We start from the raw sequence: 14,695 nt of genomic DNA on the forward strand, positions 1-14,695 counted from the left end.
TCTTGGCTTCTTTAGACAGAGTTTGCAGCCTGTCCAGGTTTCCCACCCTTAACTATGAGCAGCACCGAGATGAGTCGAGAGTCTGCCCTCTCAGAGCCCATCACTTCTGCTTCTGCAGCAGGTTCCTCTTTGTTCACTGGAAATCAGTCAAGAATAGAACTTCTGTCATCCCTCCGTCAACCTTGAGGATTGAGTCTGTGTGTGAGTTAGGTCAAGGGTGTGTCACATGTATGTTTCATTACATCACTGCCATGGGAACATGTAGGGACAGTTGTATTCCACTTCCACTTGTGGCTTCTGACTTACACAGCGGGGTGAATCACGCACTTCCTCTCTTTACAGTGACACGGATATCATGTCGTTTTTCTCTTGCAGTACAAGGAATTAAACCTAGGGCCTACCACCAAACTACAGACCCTGCCTGTTTTTCAACTTTGGATATGGAGACGGGGGGCATAATGAAGTTGCCTGGGCTATCCTTCAACTAAGTCTGCAGCCCCTTTCAACCTCTGTGAAGAACTGGTGAGTGGCTCATTTACTCCACCAGCCCTAGCACCACCCTCGTCTTGCTTTAACCCTGCACTGTCTTAACCAGCCTTGGCATCTCGGATTCCCTTGGCTAATCGGCATCTTGGTGGGTTTGTCTGATGTGAAGCCCTAGCAGATATTGTAGGTAGGCGGAGGGTAAAACCTGGGTATTAATGTTTCCAGATGTGCACCTCATCAAAATCACAGATTAGCTGGGGGCCACAGTGGGAGAATACCTACATATAGGAAGGGTGTACCCATGTGTGCCGAGAGGCTCCTGAAATGACCACCCATCAGTAAGATGTTCGCAGAGGTCATGGTTGACCTGCTTCGTGAAGAACATGTTAGTGTTTTCCTGGCCAATACCTATATGGATGTTCATGGAGGAATAGAGTAAGCAAATGGCTATGGGAGCCTTAAGTAGGCATGCTTGTAAATAAGAGGAACTCATTAAGGCTATAAACAGGAGACATGATGATATGAAGCCCTTCCCCAAACCCTAGCCCAGGTTATATATATCCTGGGTCTGGTGATGATAGACCCTCTTTAATATCCCCCTGGTAAAAGTGAAGTCCCTGGAGTCCTCGAGTTCTAGATTGCAGAGAAGTAATCCATATTAGAGTGACCAACCTACTTAGCATGTCAGGCTTCCGGAAAGGCAGATCACCCCTGACTTTTACAGTGATTAGTTTTTTATCTTTTCGCTTTGCAATAATATAGAAGTGATAGAGTTTCAGTAGAAACAATGCTTTAGATTTTGAAATTTGACCTTTTCCTAGGCTACCAATCCAGGACTGTTCATTGTTCGGCTGTAGGCTGCTTGCTGCCAGTATCTCAAGCACACTGAAGGCAGGCTGGGCTGGGCTGTGTTGTGTACTTTCGATATGTTTGACATGTGTTCAACGTGGTACTTTCAGCTTGCCGTAGGCTTGTTGGACTATAACCCTACTGTAATACTGTAATACTGCATCAGCATTGTGTTTGACGAGAAGGCACTGTGACTTACAACGTGACTGGAAGTCTGTATATTGGCCGAGGTTTTTTATGCATGCAGATGAATTGCCTGTAGCTGGTTTGGGCAAAGAACAGTACCGAAGAATAGAGTTCCCGGAATTGTGGATGGATCATGAACTGAGCATCCTAGTGGCTCTCACAACGACATAGCAGAATTGCTCTACCCACAGGCCAGGGGGCCGGGAGGATGCTGTCAGGATCATGTCTTTAGCTGTTGCTCAAGGCCATACGAGTTCAGCCTTGGCCCCTGGGTACCATGGGGATACTGGTGCTTAGCCCTGATAGGCAGCCCGGTTTCTAGCAAAGCTTTACGTGGACCCATCTGTTTAGCCAGAGCCCAGACACTGCGACCACACCCCAGCAATAAGAAGCCAGGAAACAAGAGCTCTATTGTCTTAGCACTCTAGATTAGAAGTCTGGGAATTACTCTTCGAGACCCTAGGTATGGGGGTACACTCACAAGACTCTGGACATTCGAAAATGATAGGATGTGGCCTTCAGAAAATACTTATTATTGAAAGGAGGAGGATAGAGGATGAAACGCGTGTGTTTAAGAATCATTTTTGGGGGTTGGGGATTTAGCTCAGTGGTAGAGCACTTGCCTAGCAAGCACAAGGCCCTGGGTTCAGTCCCCAGCTCCGAAAAAAAGAAAAAAAAAAAAAAAAAGAATCATTTTTGATGAAAGCCATTGGTTTTTCAGTCAAAGCCAGTCCCCGTGACTTCGTATGGGGCCATGAGATGGCTGGTTTCTTCAGCTGTTTTATAATAAGCCCCCTGCAGTCTAGCCTCTGCCTTAGTCTGCTTCCCAGAGCCCCAGCCTCTGTAGGAACCGCATAAGCAGATGCCCACATGCCACATTCCATGCCAAGAATGTGCAACTGCCAATTGCTCCCAGCCAGGTAATGGCTGCTGTCTGCTGCTTGGAAATGGTCTCAGTCATTTAGAGATTTGGTGTAAATTTCTACATAAACTTTTTTTTTAACCCGAAAAAAGAATCTAGTTAAAGATGAACATGGTAAAGTACTTAGGGGGAAGAATAGACGTGTGCCATTTTTTTTTTTTCGAAATGCACCTAAAATAGGATGAATCGTCAAGATCCGAATCCCAGCCTAATGGCTTTCCCAGCTGCCCCAACTGCCCTCCCCATTCCACCCTTCTGGTATTTCCTGAAATGAAAGTTTTACACATTTTGTCCTTCTCGATGCCTGTGTCCCCGAGGACCCAGGTGAAATGCTGCTGTCCTGAGCCGTGCCCTTGCTGTCTTTAGTTTTATAGATGAGGAAACAGAGGCGCAAGGTTGCAGGGCTGAGCTGGAACACTGACCTCTGCGTCCCGCTCTGTCTAATTTCCTAAGAAGCTGACACCTCTAAGACAGGGTTCGGTTGGTGTGAATCAACAGCAGGCAGAAGGCCTCCAAGGGTCTGGGTTAATAATAATCACAGCATTGATAACCCAGATTCACCATGCAGATGTTGCAGGGCTTCACACACCTCATGCAGTAGAAGCTACTAGACCACCTTGTGGATAAAATTTTACAATCACTCCCTCTCCCACCTTTTCTTTTCAATGCCCATGGTTGCTTGACAGTTAGCTGCAGGCTTGGGGACACATAGAAGGCAAGAGTTTGAGCTACCCTCCTCAGCTCTACACTCCTAGCCCCTCTTATCTCTCATTTTTCAAAGCAGGCAACTGAGGCTTTAAAGGGGTCCATAATTTCTCAATAACGCACATTAAAAGATGCTAAAAGGCAAGTTGCCCTCCCCCCTGCACCCATCCAAAGCCTTGCTTTTAACTTGAGTTGTGCTGCTGACACGTCTACATCTCGCGTTTCAAGGACCTCGCTCATTCAAAGCACATGCCCCAGAGTAAAGCTGGGCTCAAAGTAGTATTTATTTGTTTTTGAGGCAATAGTGACATTTGTGCAGGGCTGGCCTTAAACTCAAGGAAAGATGTCTGCATGTCATGTTCAGGGAAGGTGTGCCCTCCGCTACTCTAGATAACCTGTGCGTGTGGTGTAGGGAGGACACGGAGCAACAGGTTGCAGTAGCAGGGCTTGGTGATCAAGAGAAGTCTCCTTAAATCAAGCTTTATGGGCTGTTCTTGGTGCCCCCTGCTTCCAAGATGGAGTCTTATTACTGAGTCCTTCAGAGAGAAGGAAAGCAGTGTAAGGGACGGAGGAGCCGACTCATCCCCTCAAACCTTTAGCAAGCCACAGGCTTTCTGCCTCCTCTTCCCTGTGCAGTTTCACGGGGATTTTCAATAAGAATTTTGGACGGACACAACTCTTGAGGCAATGGAGTAGGTCCTGTGCTCAGGAGCCCGCTGACATCATGAGAACTGAAATTCTAAAATGCACGTTGGTGAGAGAAGCCACCCGATGCTCTGTCCCTGTTCCCTCAGGATGGATGGGATGTCTGGGATGCAGGACAACCCGAGGGTCCATCCATCCGGTACTCCTGTACCTAACTCTGCATGAGGCAGATAGAGGCCATATTCCATGATGTCGCCATACTGATTGTGCCACCCCTAGGGAAGCTGGGCTATATAGAATCAATGTATAGAAAACACTCAGCAGTCAGACAGTGGGCGGGGTAGATGCCAGTTCATCCAGGTGAGTTCGTGTTCCATGCCACTAATATTAGAGTAAATGACTGCTTCCTGATTATGCTTTACACCAAAACTAAAGGATTTATTCTCGATCCCCACGTGAACAACGTATAAATGAGCAGATGATGTTGGCAGATTTCCTTACACATCAGAAGCTCAGTCTTCAGAAAAACAAACCCACTTAGATTTAATTTCTCATAATTATGTGTCTACTTTAATTGTAACTGCACTGCACCTTTATATTAAGTGGCGTTTTTCTTGTTAGTATTTTTAATTTACCAACGAGGAGACCATGCTTTTTCTCTCTATTTTTTTAAATCTTACCTCATTTCTCGTATTAGGGCTGCATAATTTTGAATGTCTTTTATGGTCATTGTAACCACATAATTCACATCTCTAATTTTCATAGTTTTTAGGATAAAATGAGTTTCTATTCCATTACTGAGATTAAATAATGATTTTTGTGTTTATAAAAAAAACACTCATTATTTTTGATGAGCGCAGCTATTTCCTCAAAGAAATTTGATGTTAATTTTTTATGAACTTTATGTCATAATACTCATTTCATCAAACAAGGCCAACAAGTTAGTCATGTAATCTTCAAAACAGCCATCCCTGGGTGTCTCAGTTAGGGTTTCCATTGCCTTGAAGAGACACCATAACCAAGGCAGCTCTTACAAAGGACAGCATTTAATTGAGGCTGGCTTACTGATTCTGAGGTTCAATCCATTATCATCATAGTGAGAGCATGGCAGCGCCCAGGCAGCCATGATGCTGGAGGAGCTGAGAGTTCTATAGTTTCATCCAAAGGAAGCCAGGAGCAGACTGGCTCCCGCATGGCTAAGAGAATGGTCTCTAAGCCCATCTCCACAGTAACACACTTCCTCCAACAAAGCCATACCTACTAACAGAGCCACCCGTTACACCGAGCGAGCGTGTTCAAACCACTGCACTGGGCAAGCAGCTACTTTCATAGGCAGCAGTGTCAGGCTGGTTGGTAATCTCCTCATAAGCTACAGACCGTTTCCCCATAGTGGAAGGAATTGGGGAGACACAGATCAAAACAAAGAAATGCTCTTTTGTTTTTAACGTGCTGTTACACACCAGTCCCCTTCTGTGGAGAGCCTTTCCCCACAGTGTACAGGAATATGTAGCAATGGAGCTAGAGATGTAACTTAGAGGTGGACTTCTTACCCAGCGTGTGTGAAGTCCTGTATTCACTCCTTAACATTGCAAAACTATAAACAGAAAATGATTTAAAGAAATTGTTGGGCTACCCACTTATAAGCTCCTATCAGAGTTAAGTTTCCATGGACTTTGGTCTCCTCCCTCCCTATACTTGTAACTGAAGATGTCTTTGCATTTGCTCACACCTTGGAGTGCTAGGGGAACATCTTCACCTAGCAAGGTCGGGAAGAGAAAGAAGGTGGATCCCAGGAGATCCAGAGGAGTCTTCTTTTATGCAGTCTCCTTAATGGTTTTCTGAAAGCTTCTCTTGCTTCTCTTGTCCCCTCATGGACACCTCATTGTGCTGGGAGACGTCCAAAGTAATTGATATAAACTCGTATCTTTCTAGAAATTCACAGGTCTGAGTTTTTGACATTGATTAAGGCATTTTGTTATTGGAAGCTGAACCGTCAGACAACGCTAAGGAGCCCGTTCACCCTCACCATTGATCCACCCTACCACTCACCTCTTTATTCTTCAACTCCTCTCACTCCCTTAACTATTTCCTGGGCATATGCCAGGCAAGGACTTGCTCACAAAGGATTTTATGTATGCTGTTGTGGTTTGAACATGAATGGCTTTTGTTCCGTTTAACTGAACTGAATCTATAACCTCACCTGGCTTTGGGAGTAATAGGCCTTGCCCCATAGCCTGTGCCAAAACTGAATCATAGGGTTCATAGAATCATAGATTCATAGAATCATAGATTAAACCCTGTAAGCAGAGTGTCCTCTTCCTCTACTGGGAGGAAGAGTTTTGTTTACATTGGAGGATGATCTCAGTGTTCTCACAGTTTGCTGGGTGTGGTGTCTTGAAAGTGAATGTCTCAATAGGTTTATGTATTTGAACACTTGTCACCTGTTGGTGGCACCATTTTGGGTCATTTAGAAAGTGTGCCCTTGGTGTAGGACATATGTCACTGGGGGGTTGGCGTCTAGAATTTAAAGACTTGATATCTCCAGCTTGTTCTCTCTGCTTTGTGCTCGTGGTCCAAGATACAAGTTCTCAACGCACTCTTCCAGGTCAGTATGCCTGCCCCCTGGTGCCAGGCTGTCCCCACCATCCCAGACTCTTACTCCTCTGGAACTAACTCTTTCTTCTGTAAGTTGCCTTAGTCTTGGTGTTTTGTCACAGCAGTAGAAAAATAGCTAAGATACCAGGGATGCCAGTGACCTTAAAATTTTCTGAGAACCTACCACTGTTAAAAATCAGAACAAGGGGGCTGGAGAGATGGCTCAGTGGTTAAGAGCACTGCCTGCTCTTCTAGAGGTCCTGAGTTCAAATCCCAGTAACCACATGGTGGCTCACAACCATCTGTAATGAGATCAGATGCCCTCTTCTGGTGTGTCTGAAGAGAATGACAGTGTATTCCTATACATAAATCTTTAAAAAAAAAATCTGAACAAGGCTCAGGGTCAGCCTCAGAAACAGGAAGCCAATCAAGGAAGCAGGTGTAAACCAGGCAGCCAGATGGTTTGAACCTGAAATATTCCTTGCAGGCTCATGTTTAGAGTAATGTGGACATAGGGCAGTATTCGGGTGCTTTGGGGAGTTATGTCCCCTAGCTCCGGCCACTCTCTGCTTCCTGATGTGGTATGATGTGAGGTGCCAACCCCTTCTGCCACCATGACCTCTGCCGTGATGGACTGAGACCTCTGAAATGGAGTCAGAATAAGTCTTTGCTCTCATAAACAGGTTCTTCAGGTATTATGTTTGTGAGGTTCATCAGGCTGACTATCGATCACAGGTTAAGTACAGGGAAACTGAGGCTCAGGGGTTATAGCACTCGTTTCTAGATCATACAGATGACCAGAGACAACATGCTATGGTTTCAGTGTTTCCTTTCGTATCCAGAAATTCGTGTTGAGATTTACTTGACGCTGCAGCTGTGGTAAGAGACAGGGCCTTTAGGAAAGGTTAGGTCATAAGAGGGATCAATGCCTTCCTGTTGGGAATAGGTTAGTGATCACAAGAGTGGGTGGGCATAAGGTTGACTACCTGCTGTGATTTGTGGTTGTATGTGTGTTTACTTACTTGTCTTTCACTTGTACCATGTTCTGGTGCTCTTGACAGCTGCTGTTGCTATGCCACTGAGCTCCAGAGCCATGACACAAAATAAATCTCTCTGCTCTTCCTTTTTTTAATTGGATTTTTTTTATTTATATTTCAAATGTTATTCCCTTTCCCGGTTTCCTATCCATAAGCCACATATCACCTCAGCATCCCCCATAAGGATATTCACCCGATCCGCCACCCCTTACCACCCCCTCCCCAAGATTCCCCTGCACTGGGGTATCCAACCTTGGCAGGACCAAGGGCTTCTCCTTCCATTGGTGCCCACCAAGGTCATCCTCTGCTACATATGCAGCTGAACCCATGCGTCTGCCCATGTGTAGTCTTTGGATGGTGGTTTAGTCCCTAGGAGCTCTGGTTGGTTGGTATTGTTCTTTTTTTTTCTTCCATAAGTTTATTAAAATAATTTCCTACAAAAATCAGGACAAACACTCTGAGTGTGCTGTGCATCCCCTTCTCCTTGGTTCTTTTACAAGACGATGCTGTTCAGGGGGTTTTGCTTTTCAGTTTCTGTCTTGTACGTTTTCCAGGTCTCTTATTTGCTCCTTTCTTCCCAAGCCTCCTGGGGCCCTTGCCGTGAACCACCTTGCCTCGGAAGCTGGAGACATCATTGTAGCTCTCTCGCGTGTTCCATTTGGAGCCTTTCTTCTTTCCACCAAAACCAAACTTCTGATTTTTGTATCTTCGTTTGGCGTTGGGCCCTTTACTTATCTGCTGGCCTTTAGCTCCTCCTGCCTTTGTACCTCGTTCCACAGGCTTCTGATCGCCCTCAAGGAAATCCAGCTTATCAGAGAACCCTTTCTGGTACTTCTTGATGGCATTCATCATATGTGCTTTCTCCCGCTGCCTCTTCTGAAGGACCTCAGTTTGCACCTTCTTTCCGTATTTCCTAAGTGCTCGAAGTTGCTTGGCCTTTTCAGATTTCTCCATGGCAGCCTGTTTAATCTGCAGCTTCTGTCGAATCTTTTGCATCTGCTGATCAGACTTGGCCATTTCTGCAAAATAATCAGTGGGCCTCTTCGTAGGGACTTGGAGCCGGTGGAGTCGTGGTAATACTGCAGCACTGCAGCCTGGGCCTGGCGGTAGAAACTCATTTCCCTCTGGAAGTCGTCTTCTGGATTAACACCTCTCTTCTGGTGCTTGTTCTGGTCCTTGTTGACTGAGTTTCACTGACTTCTGGCACAGGACCCAGGGTCACTTCTAGCCTTTCAACCCACTCCAGATCCCGATTGAATTCTGCCAAGCACTGCTTCAGGCCATTCACGTCATTCATCGCCTTCTTCGTCTTCTCTAGCACGGCATTGAGGCCTGGCTTTAGGAGTCCGCAGGCAAACGCATCCTGAACTCTTGATCTGAGATCAGGCACTCACCCAACCGACCCCGAGTCGGCCCCGCGAGATTCGGCTGCCACTCCATGTGCCCGTAAGACTTACCAGCGCCAGCAACTTCTCCACTAGCCTCTGGCTTTTCAACAGGGACTTCCGCTTCCGGGTGCAGAGCCAAACTTCCGGTGTGCTCGTTGCTATAGGAACTGCTCTAGCATTTGGGAGTGCCTGGATTGCTCCGGATCTTTAGGAAGAGCACCTGCGGATCCCTTCGTTTCCTAGTAACCCGGACCGTGAAGCAAGAGGTGAATAGTTTATCTGGGGTCCTTCTAAGAGCCTGGAGGCATTGGGAGTGCATGGGAGGAAGGCAAAGCTTGGAAAGAGCCCCGGGGATGGGCTGAAGAGCGGTATTGTTGTTCTTATGGGGTTGTAAGCCCCTTCAGCTCCTTCAATCCTTTCTCTAACTCCTCCATTTGAGACCCCGTTCTAAGTTCAATGGTTTGCTGCTAGCATTCTCTCTGCTCTTCATAAACTACCCAGTCTCAAACATTCTTCTATAAGCAACAGAAAATGAACAGAGTTAAGTACCATCCCGATATAGTAATCGGCCCTTCAGTGTGCTCAAAAAACAAACACCAAGTAACTTTGAAAAAATACTTTCATTAGGTTTCTTTTCAGAAGGGCCAATCTTATTGAAAGTCGCAAATTATTCTAAGTATCTTTCATGAATTAAAGTTTTCCATGTCTATAATGAAATACTTGAGGCTAGGTCTTCCAAGTTAGCTTCAGTTATCAATGACACAGCCCAGAGTTAACTGAGGGAGTCCTCACTGGGAGTCCTCCCCTCTATCATCAGCCTGTAGGCATGTCTATGGGGCATTCTCTTGGCTGCTAATTGATATAAGAGGCCCAGCTCACTCAAGGCAGTGCCATCCATAGGCAGGTAACCTCAGTTATAAGGAAAACGGACCAAGTATGAGCCAGAGAGAACAAGCACAGTTCCTCTGGTTTCTGCTTCAGCATCTGCTTCAGTGCCTGCTCAGGCTTCCATCACTGATGGACTGGAAATACAAGTCGAAACAAACTTTTTCTTCCCCAGATTGCCTTTGTTCAGAATGTTTTCTCACAACAATGAAACGTAAACTAGAGCATGGGCCAACTTAATGAAGCGAAGAGGTTTGCTTTAGTTTGCTGAAAGTCCAAGATCAGTTAGCTCCATTGATCCAGCCTCGGGTGCGGGTCTAATGGCCTGTAGCGTTTTGTAATAGAAGTGGTTGGGGTGACCCACTCATGTGGCCAGACAAGAACCCAAAGGAAAGGAGAGCCTCATAATAGCTCATTCTCAAGAGAACTGAGATTCAGAGAGCCTCCTGAAGAACCCCTTGAATAGCTTCCTAGGATAGTGCCCCCAATACTAACTCCCTCTAGGTCTCATACCTTAAAAGTCCCACCACCTCTCAATGTGGCCAAACGAAGGACCAGACCTCTGGAGAATGAGCTGTATCCAAACCGCCAGTCATCAAAATGTTTTCAAATTAAAGATGTTGACTTTATGAAGCATGTGTGCTTTAACTCTGTAAAACACACCGTGCCCTGGCTCCGAAACTGTTCATAAGCTTTGAGGCAACTGGATTTAGGTCAAATAACAAGCCTCAGTGCGTGCAGATACCTTAATGAGATGTCAGAGAGGAAGCCATTAATGTCATGGCTGTCAGTTGTAGTTAAATCTCCAAGTGTGTCAGATTCCAATGTCTTAATCATTTAAGCAAGAATAGGTCTAGCAATGTGGCCAGTGGGGGACACAGTTGGTGGTTGTAAGCAGGGACCTTAGGAAGTGCTTGTTACACACTTCATTGCTAAAGATGGGGGCTAAACAATCAAAGATGGGAAAGATTCACTGGCTGCCTCTAGAACTCACACATGGCAAACAGTACTTTTTACTTCTGCTGAAGTTCTACCTCTTGTGGAAAGGATATCACTATGTTCTGTCCAACATTAGTCTATCAGAACTCTTAAAAGTGAAACCAAGGTAGTGACATGAACAGGTGAGTAATGGCTGGGAATGCTAGGGACAGGACAGGAGCCATCTAAAGAGAACCTTCTCTTAAGAGGCAACATGAGCTGCTCCATTGCAGCCAACTGATGTTATAGGGGAGGCAGCTGTGTTCCTAGCTCCTCAAATTTTCCCAAAGATGCCAGGAATCCTGACTTTGGTCATCTCTTCATTTTTCTCCATTAGCAAGTGTCTAGTTTTTCTTTTCTTTGTTTTGTAGACCTGTATCAGTGCAGCGTTTTGCTTTGCTGAATACCATCGTGCTGAGCTGCCAGGCTTAACCCTTAAGTGGTTCCTATCAATGCCTTTTCTTCCCATCCACATCTAAGCATAGAACATTCATTTACAGCCTCTGTTTTGCCCTTCGCAAAAGTACATGTAGTTCTGTTGCCTTCCACCACTCAGTGTGCCTGGCTGGCACAGCTGTGAGAGCAGGCCCTAAATGCACCCTTGGGCTTTGGAATACATTGTAGCTAGGAGCTGAACAGCCTCTCTCTCTCTCTCTCTCTCTCTCTCTCTCTCTCTCTCTCTCTCTCTCTCCCTCCCCTCTCTCCCCCCTCCCTCCCTCCTTCCCCCTCCCTCCTTTCTCCGTGTGTGTGTGTGTCTGTGTGTCTGTGTGTCTGTGTGTATCCATGTGTGTGTGTATCTGTCTGTGTAATTCACATTGTGTCCATATAGCAGAAGGCTAGGTGTAGTGTGCTTGGGGGTTGTGTTGGCAGGGGTTATAACTTAGGTTGAGGTAGAACATACCCAGATACCAAAAAGGAGATTTATTACGCAAGAGGGAAGAGTGGGTAGAGGACTACATCTAGATTGAACAAAAGCAGTAGCAGTAGCAGTTCTCTCTCTCTCTCTCTCTCTCTCTCTCTCTCTCTCTCTCTCTCTCCCTCTCCCTCTCCCTCTCCCTCTCCCTCCCCCTCTCTGTCTGTCTGTCTGTCTGTCTGTCTGTCTGTCTGTCTGTAGGACCGGATTTTTAAGAATGAAAGGGGTGAATCTGTGCTAGGATGGGTTGGTAAGTCCTGGGTGTACAGGTTTGCCAGTATGGCTACTTGACAAATTGCAATTGTTTTTTTTATCTCAGAAGTAACTCAGTAGCTAAAGAAGGAACTAGACCTTTTGAGGCCAGCTTCAGGAATGTAATCTCATGGTTGAGCAGGGGAGAGGGAAAATGTTCCTGGCACCATGTTTGCCCTTCACTAGATACCTGGGCTAGACATAGAAAGGCTTTCTGAGACCTAGAGCAGATCCCAGCCCTGTGCTATTCAGTGTCATCTCTAGACCAGGAGTTCTCTGATGAGAGACTGCTGAGCTCTCGAAGTACAGTTAGGGTGAGCCCAGATGTGCCTGCCAAGGCAAAGCGAGCTCTGGATTTGAAAGCTGTAGGAAGAGATGAGATATCTCTTTTTTTTTTCCTTTTCTTTTTTTCGGAGCTGGGGACTGAACCCAGGGCCTGGCGCTTGCTAGGCAAGCGTTCTACCACTGAGCTAAATCCCCAACCCCGAGATATCCCATTTTTAACATGGTAATTGTAAGTTGAACTCGTTTAGACGTATGGGTGAAATAAAATGTGATGGTAAAAGTCCTTTCCCTGGTTTGCGGTCACTGTGAAATTTAAATTTACATATGTTACTCATGTTCAGGGTTGCTCTGTATCCGTGGTCTGGAAACTTCTGGAAAGGTCCAGATAGCCCTCGAGATTCCCTGGTCCAGGTGGTCTCTGCTGCAAATAATCACTGGGCTGAGCTTGTACAAAACTAGCCACAAATAGCACGCAAAGGGATGAGGGTAGCCGTCTTGCAATAAAACTTTATTTACAAAATCTGGCCAGGCCTAGATTGCTGGCTCCTGGTTGCCTAGAAACAGTAGGAGGACAGCGATGACAGTGTTGAGGGCTGGTCTCTCACTGGTTAATCAGGGCTGCTAATTCTTTCAAAAATTCATCGAGCTAGTGTCACGTGATGGCACACGTACCTTTCGTATTTCCCTTACGTTGACTTGAAAAGAGCTCATCTGGATCAGTCCTCTTCCTACCTCAAGCATACAGACATTTTTTTTTTTCAATTCTCTACAGTGGTCAAGAGTTTAGTTATTTTGCTCAGAGCTCCTGTGGCTTTTGTCCCACACCTGCATTCTGTTTGGTAGCCATTGCTTTGGAGAAAATTGCACAGGGCCAAATAGGACTGGCAGGCTATTTAGGAGGTAGTAAAGAAATGGAATTCATTGGACACTGTAATTATAAACTGTCTTAAAGATGAATGTGAGTTTAAGCCGCAAATTTGCCAACTAACACAAAATCCTTGATCCCCAGTGAATGAACAAGTTTCGGTCTTTTGCCATCAAAATAGAGACAGCACTTGCTGGAGCTATGCAGACTGATGGAGAAAACTTGGCTAGAGGTTAGAGGACCTGACACCCATGAAACCAGCCTCCCTCCCAAGGTCAGGACATGTGACCTCAGACCCAGCCAGTCCTGGTAGCTGGAAAAGCCTCCTCCAAACCCCGCTCTCGCCTTCCATCAACAGTGAAGTTGCAAAAGGGAGCTTCCAAAAGTGGAAACATTTTCAAATAAGTCTTTTAACTTTTCGCCTGTGGATACAGCTGCCTTGACACAAAGCCACATTTGAGGCATGATGTCTCGGAAGCCTGGCACCGCGGAGAGTTTTTCTACTGGGACCCATAATTGTTGGCTTTTAAGAGTGGTCCTGTGTTCAGTTTTATCAATGTGGTACTTGAACTGGACTTTCAGCTGACCTCCAAAAGGAAATAGTTTTAAAAGGAAGAATTTTAAGTCTGCCAAAAGCCAGATAATGGCACAGCACAGAGAAAAGCCAGCATTCTGTGGTTTTTATATTAAAATACGAGTCTCTTAATGCCTCAAAACAGCAGCCAGAAAATGTGACGTTTAATACATGAGGCTCGAAGAAACTGTTTTAATGAGCCTTATTTTCCCCTTTGTTCTTTGTGATGCCCCCAGAAGGAGCAAGCATCTTCCTCCTGGTCCTCCTCCACCATCCAGGAGCAAGCGTCTTCCTCCTGGTCCTCCTCCGTCATCCATTTGTGACTGTTTTCTTTAAAGCAATGTCAAAATACACTGAAAACAGCCATGCCCAACTCAAGGCCTCATACTTGTAGGAGTTTTCAGCTGCAGGCTCTGCAAAATATCTTGAGGAGCAAAGGCACGAGTATCCGGCTCATCCAGCATCCTGAGTTACTGTTCCCATTAAGACACCTCACTTCCCATTGCTTTATCTGGGGCACATCCTGCAGCTTTGTTTGCTAGTTGACAGCGTTTTTACATGTTCACGAGGAGCCACATGAGAAGCAAACACCTATATACGGTGTACAGTGCTCGAATTGGGCTGCTTAGCATTTCTACTTCCTCACTAGGTACTTGGAAATATCTTGGGCTGAGGGTGGCATAGGTAGTAGAACATGTCCTTGGCGTGCACAGAATGCTAGTGCTGAGAAAGAAAGGAAGGAAGATGGGAGAGCGGAGGTGTTTTCCTATAGCCCTAGGGAACATTGAAATGAATTCTTCCTTTGTAACTTTATTTTCAACCTGTACATCCGTCTTCTGCTCCACCTCCACGGTTTGTCTAGTCGACCCAGCCCTATTAATCCAGGGTCCATCCAGCTGTGTCTCTGGAAGTTGATAATGTGTGCTGAGAATGCTTCAACTTCACACCAGTTCACACCCTGGGTGGAACACGCATAGTAAGTCGGTTCACAGCAAGTGTGACTCACAGGCTAATTCCACTGCCTGCCTGCCATCTCGCTGTCACATAGTAAGTGGGATAGGAAACACCAGCACGGACTGCTAGCAGAGGATTGACCTGCCCTCAGTGTAGGTTCCTTAATGTTCTATATC

The 14,695-nt window shown here is 45.9% G+C and overlaps 1 pseudogene; it reads right to left on the reverse strand.

Annotated features, from left to right (window-relative positions):
• Nucleotides 1–7,935: 7,935 nt before the first annotated feature.
• On the reverse strand, nucleotides 7,936–8,865 carry LOC116901016 (annotated as a pseudogene).
• Nucleotides 8,866–14,695: the final 5,830 nt, after the last annotated feature.

Source organism: Rattus rattus, chromosome 5 (genome assembly GCF_011064425.1).
Source record: "Rattus rattus isolate New Zealand chromosome 5, Rrattus_CSIRO_v1, whole genome shotgun sequence".
Lineage (NCBI taxonomy): Eukaryota > Metazoa > Chordata > Mammalia > Rodentia > Muridae > Rattus > Rattus rattus.